The sequence below is a fragment of the Pelophylax lessonae genome (assembly GCF_965119305.1).
Source record: "Pelophylax lessonae genome assembly, chromosome: 3".
NCBI lineage: Eukaryota > Metazoa > Chordata > Amphibia > Anura > Ranidae > Pelophylax > Pelophylax lessonae.
Window position 1 is genome coordinate 474,008,625 of NC_138770.1, and position 26,263 is coordinate 474,034,887.

Consider the following 26,263-nt stretch of genomic DNA (forward strand, 5'->3'; position numbering starts at 1 on the left):
GGAAGGGCGTCGTGCGACCTCCCTGAAATGAGTTTTTACAGGTTGGGATGTCTGTGTTTGTTTGATTTCGTGGAACTACAAGTGAACACATAACTAGTTCAGTATACAGCTCTAATCACATTACTAACAATAGGAACATGTATAACTGTTAATTACCTATTTTTGGCCACTTGCTTCCATAAAACTGCTCTGTGGATCTGTGTGTCTATTTAGTTCTCTTGCTCTGTAGTGGAATGAGAAGGTTGGCTGAAAGCATGAGGCTTCAGAGAAAAAAAATGGGTGTAAGGCTGGCTGTGATTGGCCAAGACTGTTGCTGAGTGTGAGATTGGCTGTGATTGGCCACAAACTCCTTATGGGTAATAAAGTTTAACTCTGTGCTTTCTGGTTTAAATTCTGCTGTGTCTGAGCTTACCTTACAGGCATATAAATGAATCTTACAGGCAAATTTCCTTTTGCTTCTGTGAACACAACATACAACTGTTATGTGACACCCAAACATGAAATCACAGTAAATAACTCTGCTTTTGTCTCTCACATATAAACATATGCACTGTATTGAGGTTATTAACAGGTCTAGCTGTATGTGCATGTAGGTCATATTAGCAACCTAGGACAGGTTCTAGCTGGCCAGCTACACATACCGGTCAATAATCTGGAAAAGAGTACTTTTTGGATTTTTCTGATGAAACAATAAATAATGTTTGGATACATTATGCTTGTCCTTGCCTGTAATAATACTAGTGATATGCTCGTTGACTCTTACATTAAAAGATCTAATGGTACGCCCCACATATTGTTTTTTTGCATGGGCAAGTCAATAGGTAAACTACATGGGTAGTAACACATGTAGCAAAAAATTTAATTTGATATAGGCTGTTGGTAACTGTAGATTAAAAGGATAAAAATTTCCTCCTCTTATAAAGTCACAGACCCTACATCTCTGACAAGGATAAAAGGATATGACAAAGTAGTTAGTCATTACATATGTGGATATCATCCTGGATATTCAGAAGTGCAGAAGAGAGAAGTACTGGCCAGTACCTGCAGGGATCCTTTGGTGCACAGTCGGCACTCTACACAGCAGACTTCTCTCTTCTTTGCTTTTACCAGCTCCCTTGCCACACTCGGACTACTCCATAGGTTATGCACTTCTGAATATCCAGGATGATATCCACATATGTAATGACTAATTACTCTGTCATATCCTTGAAGGCATATGAATGTAACACACTATAACCTATGTAACTAATACAAGCATTATCTACTATGTAATGTAGGAAATCAAATCTCTCCACATCCAGACCCCTGAAGAAAGGCCTGTGTGCCTGAAATGCGTCGGGTGGGAGGATTTCCTTTAAACCAAACATTTACCACCAAGTATATGTACCATCATCATCTCTACTTCCTTGGTTTTACATCCATACACATTCTTTGTATATATTGTAATATTTGTATACCTCAGATCTTTCACAGATCTATTTTACAATTTTTTGCTAATAAAATGATTTAAATTTTACTTTTTGTGGAAGTGTATTTGCCGTTAAAATCCCGCACCCAAGGGGGACCCCCTGTCCATTTTTGTCTAGTTTACAGGGATGTTGGCAACTCACTTCCAGCTTTTCATTTAACTGGGGCATACAACTTCATGAGTAATTGTCATTCAAAGTGTGAGAGCACTGAAAGCTGAAAATTGGTCTGGGCAGAAGGGGGTAAAAGTGCCAAGTAGGCAAATGGTTAAATGCTACAGTTATTGTTTAACCACTTACGGACCGCCCGCTGCGGTTTTACGTCACTATTTTGATGTGAAATACTGAGGTTATGGAAGATAGCTGCCATAGCCCCAGTATTTTTTATTTACAGGACGGGTGGTGCTCTTTCACATAAAAGTGGTCCTAGCGGCGGATTTCCCGCAGGATTGCCCACTTTTATGGGCGACTGGAGAAATGCCCCCCCCCCGGTCGTTTTCCCCACTTACCCGAGCCGTTGGTAGCGGGGAAAACAATCCAGTCCTTTCTCCTCCTAGACAGGAAGTTGAGTAAGGGCAAGCTGGCCCCCACTCAACTCCATGGCATTGGAGGACTGGAGCGACGTCAGACGCCGCTTTCTCCCAACGGCCCTAAAGGGCCCATTTTTTTTCCATGATGAAAAAAATTAAATTTTTTTTTTCTTTGCTTCTTAGTGTAGATGTGAGTTCTGAGGTCTTTTTGACCCCACAACTCACATTAAAGAGCATTAAAAAGATACACAGATCCCAGCTGAGCAGGCAGGTGACAGCTCCCTCTCCACTCTGTGTGCGGAGAGGGAGGTGTCAGAGCCCCATGCATCTCTATGGGGGAATCGGATGAGAACGGACCGCCTGTCCGCTCTTATCTGATCTGATCCCCTGGACGGATGGAAAATAGGGTTTCCATCCCTCTGGATTTCACAGACAGGATCGGATGCGGATGGCAGCAGACATGTCTCTGCTGACATCCGCTGCCCCAAAGGGATGCATGGAGGATCCGATCAGATCCGCCTAAAAAAAAAAAAAAAAAAAAAAAAAAAACTTACAGGCGGATCTGATTAGATCGCTTGTGTGAAAGGACCCTTAGGCTCCGTTTCCACTACCGCGGATACGAAGTCGTGCTACTTATAGCGCGACTTCGTAGAGAAAGTTGTTTGCGGCTTTTAGTGCGACTTGTCCCTCATTATAGAGGGAAGTCGCACTGAAGTCGGCCCAAAAGTAGTGCACAAACTACTTTTGAAGTCGCCGCAACTCAAGTCGCGGCAGAGAAAACGGGCCAGATTGAAACGAATGGCTTTTGACTTGATGTGCGACTTGACATGTGTCAAGTCGCACAGCAAGTCGCACTAGTGGAAACCGAGCCTTACTCTAAACTGGTATCTTGTAGACATTTTTAAACGTCGCCTACGGAGATTTTTAGGTAGCAATGTTTGTCGCTATTCCACGAGCGTGTGTAATTTTGAAGCATTACAATGTTGGGTATCTATTTACTCAGGGTAATGATCTTTCACATTATAGAAAAAAATTGGGCTAACTTTACTCTTTGTTTTTATTTAAAAAGTGTTTTTCCAAAAAAAAAAGCCAACACGGTGTGACAAAATATTGCAACAATCTCCATTTTATTCTCTAGGGTCTCTGCTAAAAGAAAATAATGTTTATAATGTATAATGTTTGGGGGTTCTAAGTATTTGTCTAGCAAAAAATACAGATTTAACCTGTAAACAAGTGTCAAAAATAAGCCTGGTGCTTAAACCCTGTATTCTGACCCAAAGAAGAGACATGCATCCTAAACTATCCTGTATAATTGTGTAACCCTGCATCCTCGTGGCAGCCATTATCGTTAAAACCGCAGACTCTTGATCCCATTTCCTCACGACACCCTGTATGACTAACATACACCCATATAGCACCCTGAATGGCTGCCAATACCCTCGTTCCCTGCATCCCGATATCACCCTGTATTGCTGCCACTGACACTCTAGCTCCATTTTATATATTTTGTTGGTATATCGAGAAGCTAAAAATTGAATTCTCCAGTCTCCAGGGCTCTCTCGAACGCGCTGGTAAGCTTCGCCGCCCTTCGATGACGTCACTTCCAGAACCTCCCAGCCGCTTCCTCTGCTGGTGTATTTCCTAGTTGCTGGTATCTAGGTGTTACTGTACACGTGACAGAATTTCTTCCACACAAGGTAAGTACCTACCTAATGTACTATGAACGGGACTTTGTCTGACGACTGGTGTAAAGATATTTAGAAAATCAGCAGCCTATTAGCACAGACTACGTGATATGACTAAGAGAAGAAGTAGGACAACACTAATGTAAAGAATATCATTCGAATTTTTAATAATAGTTGTGGGGAAATGTATAAAGCTGTGGTATGACTTGTGCTGCGTCCATACTGCTATTCCAAGTCCCTCTTTTCATGCTGTCTGATATACTCATGCAGTGAGCTCCTTGGAATCAATGCTAATTTAGCATGGAGAGGAAAGAATACATTGAAACACTTCAGGCTTCCTTCTATCCATGTTACTTGTTCCCTGAAGACACTTCTTGCTGGCTTGCCAGTCACAGCTCTCTGGTGGCATCATGTTCAATACAAGACCTTACAAGACCTTGTCTGCGAGGACGCACCCACATCCTAGTAGTAAACAGCAGTGGAGAGTTTCAGTAGCTGGGGAACCAAAGAAGGTAAGTATTTGTACTAAATTTAATGACGGTGCGGATGGAGCTTGAGCCCCAGTTCACACTATAGCGATGACAGACATTGCATGTGATTCGGAGCGCACTGCTCTGAAAATCACATGCGATGTAAATTCAGCCATACAGATTGTATGGCTGAATTTGCATCAGATTCGGGCAGAACACGCACATGACCCTTTTTTGGGTCTGCAGCAGAATCGGATTGCATGGTGGTTCACACCAATGCGATCCGATTCATGTCCGAACTGTCAGTTTACACCGCGATATGCAAACTGATCTGGGGGTGTCGTTACCTTTGTATTGACACCCCCAGCGATTCGCATATGGCAGTGCGATTTGAATGCATTGCGGGAACCCGCAGGGGATTCGCAAGGCTGTGAACCGAGCCTTCAAGCTGAACCATAAAGAACGTAAAAATGCTCCCTTGTAGGGGGGCCACCCCTTTGCTACAAGGGCTAAATTCTCTTTTAGGTCTTGGGGAACTAAAAAAAACAATTTTATTTATTGGATCTTCTGCTCCTGGATTCTCTGTCTGTGCTGTAAGACCGATTCCCACGTCCTCTTCTCCCCTATGCTGTGGTCGTTGCATGCCCTCTGAGAGAATGTAAAATCTTTTTTTTAGTTAAAATAGAAGAAAGGGAATGTAAAATCTTTTTTTTTTAGTTTAAATAGAAAAGGAGGTATAGTTACCTGCTATGTGCAACTCTATTGCATACAGCAGTCTCTTACCTCCTCTTCTGGAGTCCCCCTGCTGGCACTGTCAGTTTCTGTTTCTCCTCCAGATGCCCCCCTCAGCATGCGGTGTGCTGAGGGGGCAACTGTGCAGGTACACTCCTGAGTCAGGCTCTGTGCATCCATAAACACGCTCCCCCTGCTCACTCCTCACAGGATTTGGCTGACAGCAGCAGAGTCTCCTGTGAAAGCAGGAAGTAAAGAGAGAAGAGCTGCAGACAGGACAGCGCTTGGACCATAAGAGAAGAGATGTAAGGCTCCATTTCCACTATTGCGGCTACAAAGTCGTGCTACTTCTAGCGCGACTTTGTAGTGTTAAGCCCCGTACACACGTACCGATGGTCGGCTTACAAATGTTCCTCTTTTCTCCCCGGGATGTCGGTGTCTGCTGAAAAGTGCAAAGACAGCACAAGGACAGCACAAGAATTTTGTCCGCCGACTGCAGAAGTGATGTCATGTAATGGTTAACTTTCCCTGTGTTTTCTATTTTCTGAGCATGCCCAGTCTTGCAAATCTGCGGTCTGTCGGCCGAATTGTGTACTGACAGGCGAACAATCGTCCGTTCTGGTGTCGGCATACAAATATTTTCATGTTTGCACGAAAGACTTTTGTCCGCGGATTGTGCACAGACATCTGTCGGAGGCACCATACTAACACGCGTACAATCGGCAGATCCTTCGTCCACCGACGTTTGTATGCCGACGATCGGTACGTGTGTACGGGCCTTAAGTTGTTTGCGGCTTTCAGTGCGACTTGTCCCTCATTATAGAAGGAAGTTGTCTTGCTGTGCGACTTGACATGTGTCAAGTCGCACAACAAGTCGCAATAGTGGAAACGGCGCCTAAGTGTTTAGGCTGGGAGGGGGCAAAACAAATGATGAAATGTTTTTACCTTAACCACTTCAATACCGGGCGATGTCTGGCACTCCGCTCCTACATGTAAAAATCATAATTTTTTTGCTAGAAAACTACTCGGAACCCCCAAACATTATATATATTTTTTTTTTAGCAGAGACCCTAGGGAATAAAATGGCGGTCATTGCAACTTTTTATGTCACGGTATTTGCGCAGAAATTTTTCAAAAGCCTTTTTTTTTTTTTTTTTGGAAAAAAAATTTTGTGAATTAAAAAAAAAAAAAAAACCACTAAAGTTAGCCCAATTTTTTTGTATAATGTGAAAGATGATGTTACGCCGGGTAAATAGATACCTAACATGTCACGCTTTAAAATTGCGCACACTCGTGGAATGACGCCAAACTTCAGTACTTAAAAATCTCTATAGGCAACGCTTTTACATTTTTTACAGGTTACCAGTTTATAGTTACAGAGGAGGTCTTGGACAAGAATTGTTGCTCTTGCTCTAACGTTTGCGGCGATACCTCACATGTATGGATTGAACGTCGTTTACATATGTGGCTGCGACGTACGCATGCGTTCATTTCTGTGTGCGAGCTAACGGGGATGGGGCACTATTGCGAATTTACAGCGTGTTCCCGCATCGCATCTGCACCCCTGGCAGTTCACACTGCCATATGCGATACGCTGGGTTGTCAATTAACAGTTAAGGACACCCGCAGATCAGATCGCATATCGCAGTGCAATCTGAAAGTTCACACAGAATCGGATCACACTAGTGTGAACCACCATGCGATCCGATTCTGCTGCAGACCAAAAAAAAGGTCCTATGCGTGTTTAGTGCTGTTGCGGTGCAAATTCAGCCATACAAACTGTATGGCTGAATTTGCACCGCACAGAGATCGCATGTAATTTTAGGAGCATTGCGTTCCGAATTACATGCGATCTCTGTGCTCACAGAAATGTGAACCGGCACTGAGGCACCTTACCCAGAGGGAGGAAAGGAGGAAGCAATGTACCTATTACCTATTAGCACTTGTGTGTGCACAAAGTGGGTTTGGCTCATTATAATTTGTGAGCTAAACCAGGAGGTGAGCGGCCAGCATTACTATTAATGCACCAAGTCACTTTATGATAATGAAGCACCAGCACTTGATCACCTGGTATCATCATAGCACAGAAGAGATCACTCACTTTTTTATGGACTTTGCACATTAATTATTTATCTACCACCTGTGTATGCCAATGTTATATCATTTATTAGCACAAGCACTTTATTGTGACACCTATTTATTTATATATTGAGTCATATATATATATATATATATGTATATATATATATATATATATATATATATATATATGTATGCTTTCTGATATAAGGATTTATTTGAACTAACTGGATTATTTCATTATTTAATTATCACATTTGTATTAGCACGAGCACTTTATTGTGATAATAATTCATTTATTTATGTATTCATTTTAGTGATACTATTATTCACTCGATATTTATTCATTGATACTGCACTTGACTTTATTGTATATAGAGTATATTCTTTGGCGCTACATACCTCATTTTTGACAATTTTTGGTGTCCGGTGAATACACTTTATGTTAGTAGCCATTGGCCCCCATATCTTACTGTCAAGTAATTAATTGGGGTGACTAGGAGTATTTACATACAGCTGCAAGAAAAAGTATGTGAACCCTTTGGAATGAAATGGATTTCTGCACAAATTGATCATAAAATGTGATCTGATCATCATCTAAGTCACATCAATAGACAATCACAGTCTGCTTAAACTAATAACACACAAAGAATGAAATGTTGCCATGTTTTTATTGAACACCCCATGTAAACATTCACAGTGCAGGTGAAAAAAGTATGTGAACCCTTGGATTTAACCACTTGCCGACCGCCGCACGACTATATACGGCGGCAGTCAGCCCCTCCTTGGCAAAGTGACGTATGGGTATGTCACTCGCCCACGAGCCTGTAGGGGGCAAGCGCGTGCCGGTGCGCTCCCGCCCCCGCTCATTCACTAACATCCCTGCGCGTGTGACCGGCAGCTCCGATGTCCGCCGGTCACTCGCGATCTCGCTCAGGAGAGGGAGAAAGGCAGACGGCTGATGTAAACACAGCCTTCTGTCATTCTCCCTTAGATCATGACAGAGGCTATGCGATCCTGCTATGTAGAATCGTATGTCTCTGTTATGATCTAACAAGCCACGCCCCTAGGGACACATTTAACCCCTTGATCACCAATAAAGTTAACCCCTTCCCTGCCAGTGTAATTTACATGTGCATATTTATAGCACTGAGTACTGTAGTAATGTCACTGGTACCCCCAAAAGTGTCAAAAATGTCAGTCAGAGGTCCATTCTGTCCGCCCAAAATGTTGCAGTAGTTAGTAAAACGCAATAACTTTTGCGCAAACCAATCAAAATATGCTTATTGCGATTTTTTTTTTTTTTTTTACCAAAAATATGTAGCAGAAAACAAATTGGCCTAAAATTTAAAATTTTGATTTTTAATTTTTTTTTGAGAATTTCATATAAAAAAATGTGAAAAATATTATTTTTTCAGAATTGTCGCTCTTTTTTTGTTTATAGCGCAAAAAGTAAAAATCGCCCAGGTGATCAAATACCACCAAAAGAAAGCTCTGTTTGTGGGAAAAAAAGGACGTCAATTTCATTTGGGTACAGCGTCGCACGACCGCACAATTGTCCGTTAAATTCACGCAGTGCCGAATTGCAAAATAGGGCCTGGTCTTTTAGCAGCCAAATCCGGGGCTTAAGTGGTTAATAACTGGTTGAACCTCCTTTGGCAGCAATAACTTCAACCAAACGTTTCCTGTAGTTGCAGATCAGATGTGCACAAAGGTCAGGAGTAATTCTTGACCATGCCTCCTTTACAGAACTGTTTCAGTTCAGCAATATTCTTGGGATGTCTGGTGTGAATCGCTTTCTTGAGGTCATGCCAAAGCATCTCAATCGGGTTGAGGTCAGGACTCTGACTGGGCCACTTCAGAAGGCGTATTTTCTTCTGTTTAAGCCATTCTGTTGTTTATTTACTTCTATGCTTTTGTCATTGTCCTGTTGCAACACCCATCTTCTGTTGAGCTTCAGCTGGTAGACAGATGCCCTTAAGTTCTCCTGCAAAATGTTTTGATAAACTTGGGAATTAATTTTTCCTTCGATTATAGCAATCCATCCAGGCCCTGACGCAGCAAAGCAGCCCCAAACCATGATGCCCCCACCACCATACTTCACAGTTGGGATGAGGTTTTGATGTTGGTGTGCTGTGCCTCTTTTTCATCACACACAGTGTTGTGTGTTTCTTCCAAAAAACTCAACTTTGGTTTCATCTGTCCACAGAATATTTTGCCAGTACTGCTGTGGAACATCCAGGTGCTCTTGTGCAAACTGTAAACGTGCAGCAATGTTTTGTTTGGACAGCAGTGGCTCCCTCTGTGGTATCCTCCCATGAAATCCATTCTTGTTTAGTGTTTTACGTATGATAGATTCGCTAACAGGGATGTTAGCATTTGCCAGTGACTTTTGTAAGTCTTTAGCTGACACTCTAGGATTCTTCTTTACCTCATTGAGCAGTCTGTGCTGTGCTCTTGCAGTCATCTTTACAGGACAGTCACTCCTAGTGAGAGTAGCAGCAGTGCTGAACTTTCTCCATTTATAGACAATTTGTCTTACTGTGGACTAATGAACAGCAAGGCTTTTGGAGATACTTTTATAACCCTTTCCAGCTTTATGCAAGTCAACAATTCTTAATCGTAGGTCTTCTGAGAGCTCTTTTGTGCGAGGCATCATTCACATCAGGCAATGCTTCTTGTGAAAAGCAAACCCAGAACTGGTGTGTGTTTTTATAGGGCAGGACAGCTGTAACCAACACCTCCAATCTCATCTCCTTGATTGGACTCCAGTTGGCTGACATCTCACTCCAATTAGCTCTTGGAGATGTCATAAGTCTAGGGCAGGGGTAATGAATTAAAATTCAAGGAGGTCCTGTCGCTAAAATTTTCTTTGGGCTGAGGTCCGAATCTCAAGTCTGCTATGACTTGAGATAATATAAGTGGCATGCTGCTAGACACATTTTATGTTAAGGGGTACTCTAATGGGCACACTTTATGTTAAGGGGCACTCTGATGGGCACAAAAATTGTGCCCATCACAGTACTCCTTTACATCAGGTGTCCCCATGACAGTGCTCCTTTACATCTGGTGTCCCCCTTACAGTGCCACCTTACATCAGGCATTCCCGTCAGAGTGCCCCCTTACATCAGGTGTCCCCATAGCAGTGCTCCTTTACATCAGTTGTCCCCATCAGTGTGCCCCTTAACATAAAATATGCCTATTAGTGTGCCCCATAGCATAAATATGTCCATCAGCATGCCCCTAACATAAAATATGCTATCAGTATGCCCCATAGCATAAATATGTCCATCAGCATGCCCCTTAACATAAAACTATGCCCATCAGCGTGATCCTTAACATAAAGGGGCAAGCTGATGGGCACATTTTATGTTAGGGGGCACTCTGGGCACATTTTGTTAGGGGGCATGCTAATGGGCAAAACAAAACGTGTAAATCAGCGTTGCTCTTAACATATAATATGCCCATCAGTGTGCCCCTTAGCATAACGTGTCCATCAGCGTGACCCTTAACATAAAATAAGGGGCACACTGATGGGCATATTTTATGTTAGGGGGTACGCTGATGGGCAGAACAAAACATGTAAATCAGCGTTGCTCTTAACATAAAATATGCCCATTAGAGTGCCCCTTAACATAAAATGCGCCTATCAGCGTGTCCCTTAGCATAAAATAAGGGGCACGCTGATAGGCACATTTTATGTTAGCGGGCACTCTGATGGGCGCTGCTTTAAGTGGTAATTGCGCGGTTGTGCAACGCTGTACCCAAACAAAATTTGCGTTCTTTTTTTCCCTTAAATAGACCCTTCTTTTCGTGGTATTTGATTACCACTGGGATTTTTATTTTTTGTGATCTAAATGAAAAAAATGCCAATTTTTTTTTTTAACTATATTTTCTACATTTGTTATAAAATAAATCCAATAAACCACATTTTTGTCATACATTTAGGCCAAAATGTATTCAACCACATGGCTTGGGTAAAAAAAAAAGTAACGAAGCGTATATTTATTGGTTTGCTCAAAAGTTATATCGTCTACAAACTATGATACAATTGTTTGAATTTACGCAGCTTTTAGTTTGCCTATCTCATTTCTTGAGGTGCTAAAATGGCAGGGCAGTACATAATTCCCCCAAAATTGCCCTTTTTTGTTGACACCCCAAGGAATTTGCTGAGAGGTATGTTGAGCCCATTGAATACTTCATTTTTCTTCACAAATGATTGAAAAATGACAAAAAAAAATATTTTACAGAAATGATATATTGCTCACACATGCCATGGGTATATGTGAAATTACAACCCAAAATACATTCTGCTGGTTCTCCTGAGTATAGGGATACCACGTGTGAGACATTATGGGAGCCTAGCCACCAATCACCAAAAACCAATCACTGCCTTCAGAATTTCAAAGGGCGTAAATTGCTAATTTCACAGTTTTGGAGGCCGTGAAATGTCAAGATAGCACAAAACCCCCCAAATGACCCCGTTTTGGAAAATAGGCACCCCAAGCTATTTACTGAGAGGCATGTTAAGTCCATGGAATATTTTATATTTTGCTACAAGTTTCGGGAAAATTACAACTTTTTTTTTTTTTTACACAAAGTTGTCACGTAAATGATATATTGCTCAAACATGCCATGGGTATATGTGAAATTACAACCCAAAATACATTCCGCTGCTTCTCCTGAGTATGGGAATACCACACGTGTGAGACTTTTTGGCAGTCTAGCCATGTACAAGACCCTAAATTGAAACACTGCCTATCACAGTGCCATGAAATGCAAAGATAGCAAACCCCCCCCCCCAAATGACCCTTTTACGACTGTCAAAAAGCCTCACACGTGGTTCCCCTGCACTCAGGAGAAGCAGAAGAAATGTATTTTGGGATGTAGTTCCACATTTACCCATGGCATGTGTGAGCAATGTGGTGGAAATTAATGGGGTTTGGGGCATAGAAAGTCACTTGGTACCAACGTTCCCTTTAAGCTGCGCGCAATTGACGGTCCAGCGCAGCACAAATTCAGACCGTGCAGCCACGTGAAGACTGTGAAGGTAGTGAGCCCATTGTGTGACAATAGCGCTATTGTCACACGGATCCTCCTTGCCAATCAGGGAGCGGGTCCTCCCGTTTCCTGATTGGCCGAAATGCAAACCACCCCATGCCATTGGCTGAGGTCCGAGGAGGAGGCGGGAAGACTGAGGAGACGCTGGGACTGAAGAGAAGCTGCCGTGAGGTAAGTGCACGGGTCTCGGGGGGGGGGGGGAACGCTGGAATCTCTGCAATTGATTGGGGGCAATGCTGTGGGAACTCTGCATTGATTGGGGCAATGCTGTGGGAACTCTTCATTGATTGGGGGCAATGCTGTGGGCACTCTGCATTGATTGGGGGCAATGCTGTGGGCACTCTGCATTGATTGGGGGCAATGCTGTGGGCACTCTGCAATTGATTGGGGGCACGCTGGTCACTCTGCATTGACGTCCCCCCCCCAATTGCTCAGTCTAAAGGTTTGCGCTCAGAAATTTATTTTATTTGCTCAGCACAGTAAAAAATTAGAGGGAACATTGCTTGGTACTCTGAAAACTTTGCTGCGCTGAAAAGCACACTTGTGGATATTAATATGCGTCAAGGACCATTAATCCCTTATACTGAAGAGTACAATGTACAACTCTTTTTTGTAAAAATAAATCCTAGTGCGCTCAGCGACAAACAGAGAAACAGGCACAAGCTGTATCACGGTCGATGTCAATAGAATGAGTCCCTGCTTCAACACAGGGCCCTGGTTTATTTATAGTCAGGAAAAAGGGGTTTACAGTGGGAGGGGACAACTGTACAACACAACCAATCACACACATGTATACATTCAAAAGTTCAATAGAAAGGGGAGTGTAAGTTCATGCACAAGCGGAGCTACGCGCCTCAGTTTTCCGCCGTTGGGTGCACGAGCGACCATGCGCTATTGCTAACAGTGAAACCCACGTGTAGGAAAAATGCCCATCAAACACTAAAAAATGGAACTAGCATACCCCTCTAATACGTGTGCTTGCACGCCTGTCATAACCTGTTAGAGTGAATCCTATATAATATAGTTCATAAAAACCATATTTGATAGTGATAATGCTACTGTTCCAGTAAATTAGACTATATCTGCAAAGGAAAACAGCAGCAGTATTTCAATCATGCGGATCAAGCATAATAGAAAGCTCCAGCCATTATTCCAGCAAAAGGGCAGATGCTTATCAAAATGATAATAATTCCACATCACAAACCTATCTCCGCCAGTGTAATAACGGGGCCCCGGCTGGCTGATATACATTTGATGGAAGGTTTCCACAACTTCAGGTCTTTCCTCAATGCCAGTTAAAGCCATATTTGCTGTGCATAGTGAATACTGGTAAACCAACACTGGCAATTTAACTAAAAACACATCCTGAAATATGTCCTCACAAATAATAATACCATTTTCCACAACAGTCCTTCCTCTTTGTCATATGCTTCTATGTGTCCCTTGATGAATCTTCTTCTTCTTCCAAATAAAGAAAGTGCTTCTCACAATAAAAACAATCCATTTCAAAGAGATAAAAAGAAAGATAACCGGTCAAAAGGAAACAACACTTGGGTTCCACTCTTCGTGAGGTGACTTTAGAGGGAGGACATGAGATGATGGGACGTGTTAATCGTCGGTCGGGCTGGGATCCTTGGCACCAGAATTTCGGAACATCTTGTCTCGGTGATCAGAGCAAGGTCCTCTGCTTGGGTGACTTGGTCAACAGGATAGTTTCACCACGGTATATACAAGGAATAGAAACAAGAATAACATAAGTATATATACTCCTATTTCCTTCAACCAAGATCCAATGGAAAACAAAAAATCCCCAAAACCTCCCAAAGCCTTAAAAGTATTCCAACCTTCGCTAGCTATAGCAGCTCTGGCTCTGGACCTTGTCACTGGTGTCTGTTATCCAGGTACAACAGTCTTCTCCTATGAATTCACAAAAACCCCCCTTGGAAGCTAAAAGATAATCTAGTGCCATTTTTTTCCTGCACTACTAAAGTTTATATTTGTCTTTGCTCTTGAGTAATTTCCCTTACAGCTTCAACGGTTTCATTAAACATCTCATCCACAATGGGTGAGAAATATTCAACTGTTTCATCAGCTCGATCTCCCACCCAGTCCAAGCCAGGAACCATGCCCTTGCTTGATCGTGAGAGGAAAACCGTACTCTGCAAGTACTATCTTGCAACCTTGCCCTCCTTAATAGAAGATCCTCACGATCAGCGGCAATGTATGAAGCGGATACAAGCTTTACTAAAGCACACACACCTTTGGCATTGGGGGGACACTACCTTATAAGCTGCAGAGCCACTTAAAATGTAAAAGGGACCTGTCAACACCGTCGGTCACGGGCACTAAGCAGTAACATAATAGACCGAGGGATGACTCACTTAGTCTGTACATCACAATCATCCTTCCAGTAGATATAATCCGGTCTGTTGGTGTTATTAAAAGGACTCCGAGTTTCATTGGTGAGATTGACTGTTATACCTATCTCACAGGTAGTAGATCCTACAAATCTACAGCTGCAAGAAAAAGTATGTGAACCCTTTGGAATGATATGGATTTCTGCACAAATTGGTCATAAAATGTGATCTGATCATCATCTAAGTCACAACAATAGACAATCACAGTCTGCTTAAACTAATATCACACAAAGAATGAAATGTTGCCATGTTTTTATTGAACACACCATGTAAACATTCACAGTGCAAGTGGAAAAAGTATGTGAACCCTTGGATTTAATAACTGGTTGAACCTCCTTTGGCAGCAACAACTTCAATCAGACGTGCACAACGGTCAGGAGTAATTCTTGACCATTCCTCTTTACAGAACTGTTTCAGCTCAGCAATATTCTTGGGATGTCTGGTGTGAATCGCTTTCTTGAGGTCATGCCACAGCATCTCAATCGGGTTGAGGTCAGGACTCTGACTGGGCCACTTCAGAAGGCATATTTTCTTCTGTTTAAGCCATTCTGTTGTTGATTTACTTCTATGCTTTGAGTCATTGTCCTGTTGCAACACCCATCTTCTGTTGAGCTTCAGCTGGTAGACAGATGGCCTTAAGTTCTCCTGCAAAATGTCTTGATAAACTTGGGAATAAATTGTTCCTTCCATGATAGCAAACCATCCAGGCCCTGAGGCAGCAAAGCAGCCCCAAACCATGATGCCCCCACCACCATACTTCACAGTTGGGATTAGGTTTTGGTGTGCTGTGCCTCTTTTTCTCCACACAGTGTTGTGTGTTTCTTCCAAAAAACTCAACTTTGGTTTCATCTGTCCACAGAATATTTTGCCAGTACTGCTGTGGAACATCCAGGTGCTCTTCTGCAGACTGTAAACGTGCAGCAATGCTTTGTTTGGACAGCAGTGGCTTCCTCTGTGGTATCCTCCCATGAAATCCATTCTTGTTTAGTGTTTTACGTATTGTAGATTCTCTAACAGGGATGTTGGCATTTGCCAGTGACTTTTGTAAGTCTTTAGCTGACACTCTAGGATTCTTCACTTCATTGAGCAGTCTGCGCTGTGCTCTTGCAGTCATCTTTACAGGACGGCCACTCCTAGGGAGAGTAGCAGCAGTGCTGAACTTTCTCCATTTATAGACTATTTGTCTTACCGTGGACTGATGAACAGCAAGGCTTTTGGAGATACTTTTATAACCCTTTCCAGCTTTATGCAAGTCAACAATTCTTAATCGTAGGTCTTCTGAGAGCTCTTTTGTGCGAGGCATCATTCACATCAGGCAATGCTTATTGTGAAAAGCAAACCCAGAACTGGTGTGTGTTTTTTTATAGGGCAGGGCAGCTGTAACCAACATCTCCAATCTCATCTCATTGATTGGACTCCAGTTGGCTGACATCTCACTCCAATTAGCTCTTGGAGATGTCATTAGTCTAGGGGTTCACATGCTTTTTCCACCTGCACTGTGAATGTTTACATGGTGTGTTCAATAAAAACATGGCAACATTTCATTCTTTGTGTGTTATTAGTTTAAGCAGACTGTGATTGTCTATTGATGAGAAAAAAAGTATTCACAGTAGTGATACCTATAGCGCTTGCTATTCCCTAGTGGACATACGTGAATAATAAATTAATACTAAAAATTACATGTATAAATGATATCAAATACATAAATAGTTTTAAATCACTCTCAAAAAAATGTCCATCCAGTGTGTAATGATAAATAAGTTGATAGATAACCAAAAACAAAAATTATATAGTCCAAATGCAATATAAATAATAAAGTGCTGGTGCTTCTTTCTTGATCACTTTAAGTGCTTCCTTCACCGTGAAAATAAGTAAAATGCCCACTCACCAGATGCTGTGGGTTCTATATGTCTTATGACATTAGAACCAATCGTGCCTGTAGTGAAGAATCTTTAACCGGTTCGGATTTCCTCTCCCTGGGTTTGGACAGCCGCTACGGTTTGCCTTTCACCATGGGATGAATCTCCTCCTAACCTCGATCCAATATACGAGATGTGCTCTCCTGTAAATCACCTCCACCACAAGCCGTGATGGGGGAATAAACGGATAGTGTGGTATTGCTTCCAAAAATTTATTTCACACACCCCGCATATACAACAGTATAAAATCCATAAAAATTGCCAAAAGGTGAGATAAAACAGGTGCCACGCACATCCACAGTTCAAAATTGCAGCAAGGTGAGGTAAAAAGTGTAAAATCCAAAGTCTAATGACAAACAAACGGACGGGAACCGTCATACACGTGCACTCTGGCCGTGGAGAGCGGTAGTTCCGGCTTGCGTTCCACTCGAGTGCGTATGACGTCACGGCGTGCGTTCCACCTAACGCGTTTCGACATTGGTTAGACGTCTTCAGAGGTGGAGTCACACGTCTAGCCTGTTTCTTATATGCCGGAGCTGTCGCTCTGCACTCCGCCCATAGGCTATCTAGGAAACAGGAAGTGACTCCGTGTCCCCGCAATGTTATTGTGTTATACAAACAGTGTAAATATTTCTGTGCAAATCTCAAACTTTATATATCAAAGCAGTAAAAATAACTATTCTCCCCTAAATTGATAACTTTCATACCGTATATTATTTTTATCTATTATATTTGTTCAAATTGCATGCTTAGATAGTTCAATACCTCTCAATACTAGTTTGTTTAATATAAGATCTTTAATTATTAATTTTTATTTTTTCATTTATGGGTTGCGTTACTGTGCAATTTTCAGTCCTTGGTTTTCATCCAAAAAGATTTTTACAAAAACTTTATTAATATATTATATAATTTAATTTCATAAAACCTAAATATAAATTAATACATTTTTTTAGTATTCATGAATATATTTAAAACACTATTTCTGATATTAAATACTTAATCCAGTGTTTAGAAATTATTTTAATATTCTAAAATATTTTGTGAGTTGATAACATTATTATTAAATAATTTAAAAAACTTTTTTTAAAAGGAATTTTTTCATTATATTTAAAATTTTAGGTTGAGCAGAAAGTTAATATTGATAAAATTTCATAATAAAATTTATGGATTTGCTATAAAACAATTAAAAAGGGAATACTTGCCAACAAAGAATACCGATATCTACTTCCCGAAGCCCCCCGGACACCTGTCATATACCAACTACCTAAGGTACACAAGAACCCTGAAAAACCGCCGGGCAGGCCCATAATTAGTGGGATAGATTCCCTCTTTTCACGCATAGGAGAATACCTAGACACGTACTTAAAACCTTTGGTCACACATTACCCATCACATCTCAAAGATAGCAAACATCTCATCAATTTAATCGATTCACATACATGGGAGAATGAGGATATAATCCTAGCAACCATAGATGTTGAATCACTATACACGAATATCGAACAAGAGGATGTCTTGTCAGCCATCAAATGGGCCATGGAGGATCAACTTGAGTTGGAACCGGAACAAAAAGAATTTTATTCTAAAACTCTTGAAGATGGCAATGAAAAGTAATTATTTTTGGCACCAGGGAGAATTCTATCGTCAACATAAGGGAGTTGCCATGGGCGCCCGCTACGCACCCAGTGTAGCGAATCGTTTCCTTAGCAAGTGGGAAAATGAAGAAATCTGGGGAAAAAAACGAGATGAACTGGTAATGTACCGAAGGTATATTGATGACGTGATCATCGTCTGGAAAGGATCGGAAGAGACATTAAGGGAATACATAGAAGATATGAATAAGAATCGTTATAAAATTAAGTTCAGCGGAACATGGGACAAAAATGAAATACATTATTTGGACCTTACTATATTTAAAGGAGAAAGAGGACTCTGCACAAAAACGCACTTTAAAGCAACAGATAGGAATGGCTACATCCCCACACACAGTGGACACCATCCTAACTGGATAAAAGGAATCCCTAAGGGACAACTGATGCGCTTAAGGAGGAATTGCAGTAATGAACAGGACTTTAAAATTCAATCGGATATGATTATAGACAGGTTCCACGAAAAAGGCTATAAGAGAAATACATTGGAAGCAATAAGAGAAGATGTAAAAGGTATGAATAGAGAATCACTTCTAAAAGATAAGGAAAAAGAAAATAAGGATTACTCTTTGAATTTTATCACACAATATAATGTAAGATATAAGGAAGTGGAAGACATCATAAAAAAGCACTGGCACCTTCTTCTTAGAGATGAAAAGCTGAGGGAGGTTATTCCGAATCGTCCCAAATTCATATACCGAAGAGGACCGAACCTTAGAGACAAATTGGTGAAAAATTTTCCGGATCCCCCAAAGAAACTTTTAACTTTTTTAGACTACGAAGGTTTTCATTCATGCGGGAGATGCGTATCATGCAGAACAGTGAAAACTAGAAAACGACAAGTACTTGAGTTCCAATCAAATGTAACCAAAAAGAAATACAAAATAAAGAAACTAATTACATGTCGTAGCACCCATGTTACTTACCTCCTCACCTGCCCCTGTGGGCTACAGTATGTGGGCCGTACTACAAGAGAACTTAGGGTACGCATGGGCGAACACATCGCCAATATTAAGAAAGGATTTAAAAAGCATAGTCTGTCCCTACACTTCAGATTGGTACATAATAGGGATCCAACCTTTCTTACCATCTTGGGTATTGACAGGATTGAAAAAAAACTGGAGGGGTAATAACATGCGGATCGCCGTTTCTCAGAACGAGTCCCGGTGGATCTATGAACTGTCTACCCTACAGCCCAAGGGTATGAATATTGATATGGACATTAATTGTTTTATAGCAAATCCATAAATTTTATTAATGAAATTTTATCAATATTAACTTTCTGCTCAACCTAAAATTTTAACCGCTTGCCGACCTCCGCAAGTAGATTTACTGCGGCGGTCAGCCCCTGCCAGGCAGAGTGACGTTAATTAACGTCACTAGCCTGGGAGGGTCTGGGGAGCGAGCCAGCCCCCCCCCCCGCGCGTGTGACCAGCGGACCCGATGTCCGCCGGTCACTCGGCGATCGTCGGGGGAGAGGGAGAATGTCAGGCAGCTTGTGTAAACAAGCCACCTGTCATTCTCCTCGCTGTAAAGACACTGATCACACGGATCTACTATGTAGATCCGTTGATCAGTGTCCTTACAGCTCAAGCCACAGCCAATCACAGTAGAAAGCACGCCCCTAGGGACACACACAGCCCCTCCCTCCCAAATAAAGTTAACCCCTTCACTGCCAGTGTATTTTTACAGTAACAGTGCATATGTATAGCACTGATTACTGTAGAAATGTGACTGGTAACCCCAAAAGTGTCAAAAATGTCAGTCAAGGGTCCGATCTGTCCGCCACAAGGTCGCAGTACCGCAAAAAAAATCGCAGATCACCGCCATTACGCGTTAAAAAAAAAAAACAAAAATGACAAAAATCTTTCCCTTTGTTAGTAAACGCGATAACTTTTGCGCAAACCAATAAAAATACGCTTTTTGCGATTTTTTTTTTTTACCAAACATAGGTAGGATAAAACAAATTGGCCGAAAATATTAAAAAATTTTGATTTTTACATTTTTTTTTGGGGGAATTTCATATAAAAAAATGTGAAAAATATTGCTATTTTTGCAAAATTGTCGCTCTTTTTTTGTTTATAGCGCGTGATCAAAAAATCACACAGGTGATCAAATACCACCAAAAGAAAGCTCTGTTTGTGGGAAAAAAAGAACGCCAAATTAGTTTAGGTACAGCGTCGCACGACCGCGCAATTGTCCGTTAAAGTCACGCAGTGCCGAATCGTAAAATACCCCCTGGTCTTTTAGCAGGAAAATCCTCCGGGGCTTAAGTGGTTAAATATAATGAAAAAATTCCTTTTAAAAAAAAGTTTTTTAAATTATTTAATAATAATGTTATCAACTCACAAAATATTTTAGAATATTAAAATAATTTCTAAACACTGGATTAAGTATTTAATATCAGAAATAGTGTTTTAAATATATTCACGAATACTAAAAAAATTTATTAATTTATATTTAGGTTTTATGAAATTTAAATTATATAATATATTAATAAAGTTTTTGTAAAAAAATTTTTTTGGATGAAAACCAAGGACTGAAAATTGCACAGTAACGCAACCCATAAATGAAAAAATAAAAATTAATAATTAAAGATCTTATATTAAACAAACTAGTATAGAGAGGTATTGAACTATCTATATAAGCATGCAATTTGAACAAATATAATAGATAAAAATAATATACGGTATGAAAGTTATAAGTTATCAATTTAGGGGAGAATAGTTATTTTTACTGCTTTGATATATAAAGTTTGAGATTTGCACAGAAATATTTACACTGTTTGTATAACACAATAACATTGCGGGGACACGGATTCACTTCCTGTTTCCTAGATAGCCTATGGGCGGAGTTGGGCGGAGTGCAGAGCGGCAGCTCCGGCACATAAGAAACAGGCTAGACGTGTGACTCCACCTCTGAAGACGTCTAACCAATGACGAAACGCGTTAGATGGAACGCACGCCGTGACGTCATACGCACTCGAGTGGAACGCAAGCCGGGACTACCGCTCTCCACGGCCAGAGTGCACGTGTATGACGGTTCCCGTCCGTTTGTTTGTCATTAGACTTTGGATTTTACACTTTTTACCTCACCTTGCTGCAATTTTGAACTGTGGATGTGCGTGGCACCTGTTTTATCTCACCTTTTGGCAATTTTTATGGATTTTATACTGTTGTATTTGCGGGGTGTGTGAAATAAATTTTTGGAAGCAATACCACACTATCCGTTTATTCCCCCATCACGGCTTGTGGTGAAGGTGATTTACAGGAGAGCACATCTCGTATATTGGATCGAGGTTAGGAGGAGATTCATCCCATGGTGAAAGGCAAACCGTAGAGGCTGTCCAAACCCAGGGAGAGGAAATCTGAAACGGTTAAAGATTCTTCACTACAGGCACAATTGGTTATAATGTCATAAGACATATAGAACCCACAGCATCTGGTGAGTGGGCATTTTACTTATTTTCACGGTGAAGGAAGCACTTAAAGTGATCAAGAAAGAAGCACCAGCACTTTATTATTTATATTGCATTTGGACTATATAATTTTTGTTTTTGGTTATCTATCAACTTATTTATCATTACACACTGGATGGACATTTTTTTGAGAGTGATTTAAAACTATTTATGTATTTGATATCATTTATACATGTAATTTTTAGCATTAATTTATTATTCACGTATTTCCACTAGGGAATAGCAAGCGCTATAGGTATCACTACTGTGAATACTTTTTTTCTCATCACTGGCACATGCACTTTACTAGCAGCTGCTATTTAATTATTTTATTTATATAATTATTTAATTATTAGAATTATTATTATTTTTCATAAACACATATCTACCAGGTTTCCTGAATTTTTCTCCCTGGCGCGCTAATATACCAAGTATATTTCCTATAACTGTGATTGTCTATTGTTGTGACTTAGATGATGATCAGATCACATTTCATGACCAATTTGTGCAGAAATCCATATCATTCCAAAGGGTTCACATACTTTTTCTTGAAGCTGTAGTTCTGGAACTGGAACTAAAGTTAAATCACATCTGTGGATTACCTAATTGTCCCAAAACCCAAATTGGATTGGCCAGCAAAGAACAGGAGCCAGAGCTAACAGAACTATAACTGATGTTACCCTCTAGGAATGTGTCATTAAATTCTATAGACAAGTGTCTCCTGGTTGTTTTTGCAAGTGTCCCATATTTCTTCATGCCAATACGAATGTCGTATATAGCATGCACTGCTTCCATTGTCGGGGTGTAATGGCTAGGTGGGGGTTTGGAGCACTCCCAGCAATTAGCCCTCTTTGCTGCCTTGGCCAGCTGAATATGCATTTTAAACAATAGGTTGGGATGCTGTTCATCATTACCTTTGCTAAAATGCACTAAGCTAAGTAAATAAATAAAAACGATACTCCTCATCATTCATGGCCGTAGTTGAGCAGCTTTTTGCAATGGCTAGCGTGGATCCAGTTATCACATCCGTAGAGCTTCAAAGAAGTCGGCATTGTCAGCTGGACCTGGTATGGCTCGGAATATCTCGGCTCCAATCCCGTCCTTTGGTGTTTTTTCACGTTGACCCAATCACCTGGTTGAATAAAATGGACAGTGGTTATTGAGAGACTCCCGAACCCTGTGATGGACCTTCTGGAGCTCCCTTTGCAGGGACTGCACATACACAGCTAGCTGGGAATGTAAGGATGATAGCTGCCGAGGAAAGTACAGTCCAGTTTTCGGTTGGCTCCCAAACGCCTCATAAGGCGATAAAATATGGGGTCGTCTAGGGGCATTCCTTATGGAATAAAGAGCGACGGGAAGACATTCGGGCCATGGCTTTTTAGTATTGGCCATGATTTTTTAGATCTTTTTTTTTTTTTTAAGAGTTGCATTCAGCCTTTCAACCTTACCGCTACTTTGAGGTTAATAAGGAGTATGTAATCCCTGGTTGATGTGAAGGGCCTTACATACTTCTGCAAAGATCTGACCATTGAAGTGTGATCCGCGATACCAACTCGATCGTTTCAGGGAACCCCCAGCGACAACCTATCTCAAGCATGGTCTTTTTCGCGGTGGTAGTGGCATTGGCACTGAACAGGCCAAGCCTTTGGCCACCCAGAAAACGCAGAGACAAAGACCTGCTCGTACGTTCTGCTCTTTAGTCTATCTGAATGTGCTGAAAGGGATATTCCAGTTTGGGTGAATGCCTTCTCTGTACCCTTACTGTTTTAGCTACATTGTACTGTGCGAAAACTAGGCAGGTAGCAGTAAAGTTAGCAGCTGCGGTAGTGAAGCCAGGGGCAACCCAATGCTCCTCCCAACTGTGCACACATAACCATTCTCGACTGGTGCCCAGGATAATGAGCTGAGTGGGCCATCATTGGAGAAAGCGATCTGGGTAAACACCATTTCTCTTTCATTCCCTGACAGACACAGCTTCAAGTCTTCAGACCATTGAGCTTATGCTCTCGCTCTCTAGGAGTAGGACTAGGCGGAAGCCTGTTTGGTTATGCCCCTGGGGCAGTCCCAGAGGGTGTACCATTACTTCCTGCTGTAGGACTCCAGTTTTTTCTGCCTAGTAGGAGTAAGGAGTAAGGACCTGTGTCTCTGCTGGGATCTGCGGTCCTGTAATTTTTTACTTTTTCTTTATTATTTTTGTTCCTGTATGAACTACAATCGAAAGCCGGACTGGGCAACGCACTGGATATTCTAGATCCTTACGGTCTTCCCAGTCTAGCCTGCGAGCGCGACCCAACTATTAGCTCCGCGCTAGGTTGGCCGTGACCTAGCCCTACTTGACGGGGGGCTGACTGGCGAGTGAAACACCTTGCAAGGTCGCATAGCCCTGATCAAAAGAATAATCACAACCGAAGTCGCAGCGTACCTCAGGTCGCAGCACCCCCATTCCAAGGTGGTGCGGTGGACTGCTGGGAGTGGCGCCCGCCTGGTGACCATGATATGGGGAGTAGTGCCCCCCCCCTCCTTTCCTGCGGAATTGCTTGGGTAGTGCCAGCCCTCCTCTGGGGATGGTAGGCCCCTCTTGTATCCTCCCCCATCCTTGTGTTTCCCCCTTCTCCTTTTGTGTGGTTTCCCCTTAAGTTTGTGCCTCTCACCTGTCTCCTTTTCCTCCCCCTGGCCCTTTTTGGGGGCATGGGTGAAATTGGGTAGGGGGCTGCATGGTGCTGCCGCTGTCTGCCACCTGTAGGGGGTGTCCATACTTGGGTGCTGCGGGAGGAGGGTCCCTCCTGGGGTCTGTGAACTTTTCTGTGGGGTCCAAGGTCCCATGCTGTGCCGCCAGTTTGCCGTGGTCTCTGTATTCCCGGCTTCGGCGGCCATGTTTGTGTAGTCCAGCAGCCATGTTTTTGGTTTTCACATACAGTGCTTTGCGAAAGTATTCGGCCCCCTTGAACTTTTCGACCTTTTGCCACATTTTAGGCTTCAAACATAAAGATATAAAACTGTCATTTTTTTGTGAAGAATCAACAATAAGTGGAACGAAATTTATTGGATATTTCAAACTTTAACAAAAAACTGAAAAATTGGGCGTGCAAAATTATTCAGCCCCCTTAAGTTAATACTTTGTAGAGCCACCTTTTGCTGCGATTACAGCTGTAAGTCGCTTGGGGTATGTCTATCAGTTTTACACATCGAGAGACTGAAATTTTTGCCCATTCCTCCTTGCAAAACAGCTCGAGCTCAGTGAGGTTGGATGGAGAGCGTTTGTGAACAGCAGTTTTCAGTTCTTTCCACAGATTCTCAATTGGATTCAGGTCTGGACTTTGACTTGGCCATTCTAACACCTGGATATGTTTATTTGTGAACTATTCCATTGTAGATTTTGCTTTATGTTTTAGATCATTGTCTTGTTAGAACACAAATCTCCGTCCCAGTCTCAGGTCTTTTGCAGGCTCCATCAGGTTTTCTTCCAGAATGGTCCTGTATTTGGCTCCATCCATCTTCCCATCAATTTTAACCAACTTCCCTGTCCCTGCTGAAGAAAAGCAGGCCCAAACCATGATGCTGCCACCACCATGTTTGACAGTGGGGATGGTGTGTTCAGGGTGATGAGCTGTGTTGCTTTTACGGCAAACATAACATTTTGCATTGTTGCCAAAAAGTTTGATTTTGGTTTCCTCTGACCAGAGCACCTTCTTCCACATGTTTGGTGTGTCTCCCTGGTGGCTTGTGGCAAACTTTAAAAGACACTTTTTATGGATATCTTTAAGAAATGGCTTTCTTCTTGCCACTCTTCCATAAAGGCCAGATTTGTGCAGTATACGACTGATTGTTGTCCTATGGACAGAGTCTCCCACCTCCGCTGTAGATCTCTGCAGTTCATCCAGAGGGATCATGGGCCTCTTGGCTGCATCTCTGATCAGTCTTCTCCTTGTATGAGCTGAAAGTTTAGAGGGACGGCCAAGTCTTCGTAGATTTGCAGTGGTCTGATACTCCTTCCATTTCAATATTATCGCTTGCACAGGGCTCCTTGGGATGTTTAAAGCTTGGGAAATCTTTTTGTATCCAAATCCGGCTTTAAACTTCTCCACAACAGTATCTCGGACCTGCCTGGTGTGTTCCTTGTTCTTCATGAGGCTCTCTGTGCTTTAAACGGACCTCTGAGACTATCACAGTGCAGTTGCATTTATTACGGAGACTTGATTACACACGGGTGGATTCTATTTATAATCATTAGTCATTTAGATCAACATTGGATCATTCAGAGATCCTCACTGAACTTCTGGAGAGAGTTTGCTGCCCTGAAAGTAAAGGGGCTGAATAATTTTGCACGCCCAATTTTTCAGTTTTTTTTTGTTAACAAAGTTTGAAACATCCAATGAGTTTCGTTACACTTCATGATTGTGTCCCACTTGTTGTTGATTCTTCAAAAAAAATTACAGTTTTATATCTTTATGTTTGAAGCCTGAAATGTGGCAAAAGGTCGCAAAGTTCAAGGGGGCCAAATACTTTCGCAAGGCACTGTAGAGTTTCATTAGCAGGGATTTTCTTGTCGTCGGATGCAGTGCTGTGGCCTCTAGTGTCAGGTCAGAGTTTCCTCTTCCTGCAGTGTGGCAGACCATTTTTGGCGCTCTCCAGCTAGGGTGGTGAGTCCCTGGGGGTATATATTCCTTCCTCTGTATATAGCGCCGCAGGTGCGCTGATTGTTGTGGTTCCCCTAGTGGTGTACAGGAGGAAGGGGCCTCCCGTTTTTTCTTTTCACAAAAAAAATATGTTTTTTTCTTTGCTGAGCAGCACAGTT

The 26,263-nt window shown here is 41.8% G+C and overlaps 1 protein-coding gene across 2 annotated transcripts in view; it reads left to right on the plus strand.

Annotated features, from left to right (window-relative positions):
- The first annotated feature begins 3,599 nt into the window (after positions 1-3,599).
- TBCE (tubulin folding cofactor E) overlaps positions 3,600-26,263 on the plus strand; it is a 750,803-nt gene continuing 728,139 nt past the window's right edge. For both annotated transcript variants that reach the window (XM_082250252.1, XM_082250253.1), the window contains exon 1: positions 3,600-3,693. The gene's annotated coding sequence lies outside the window, so the exon portion shown is untranslated. The remainder of the gene's footprint in view (positions 3,694-26,263) is intronic.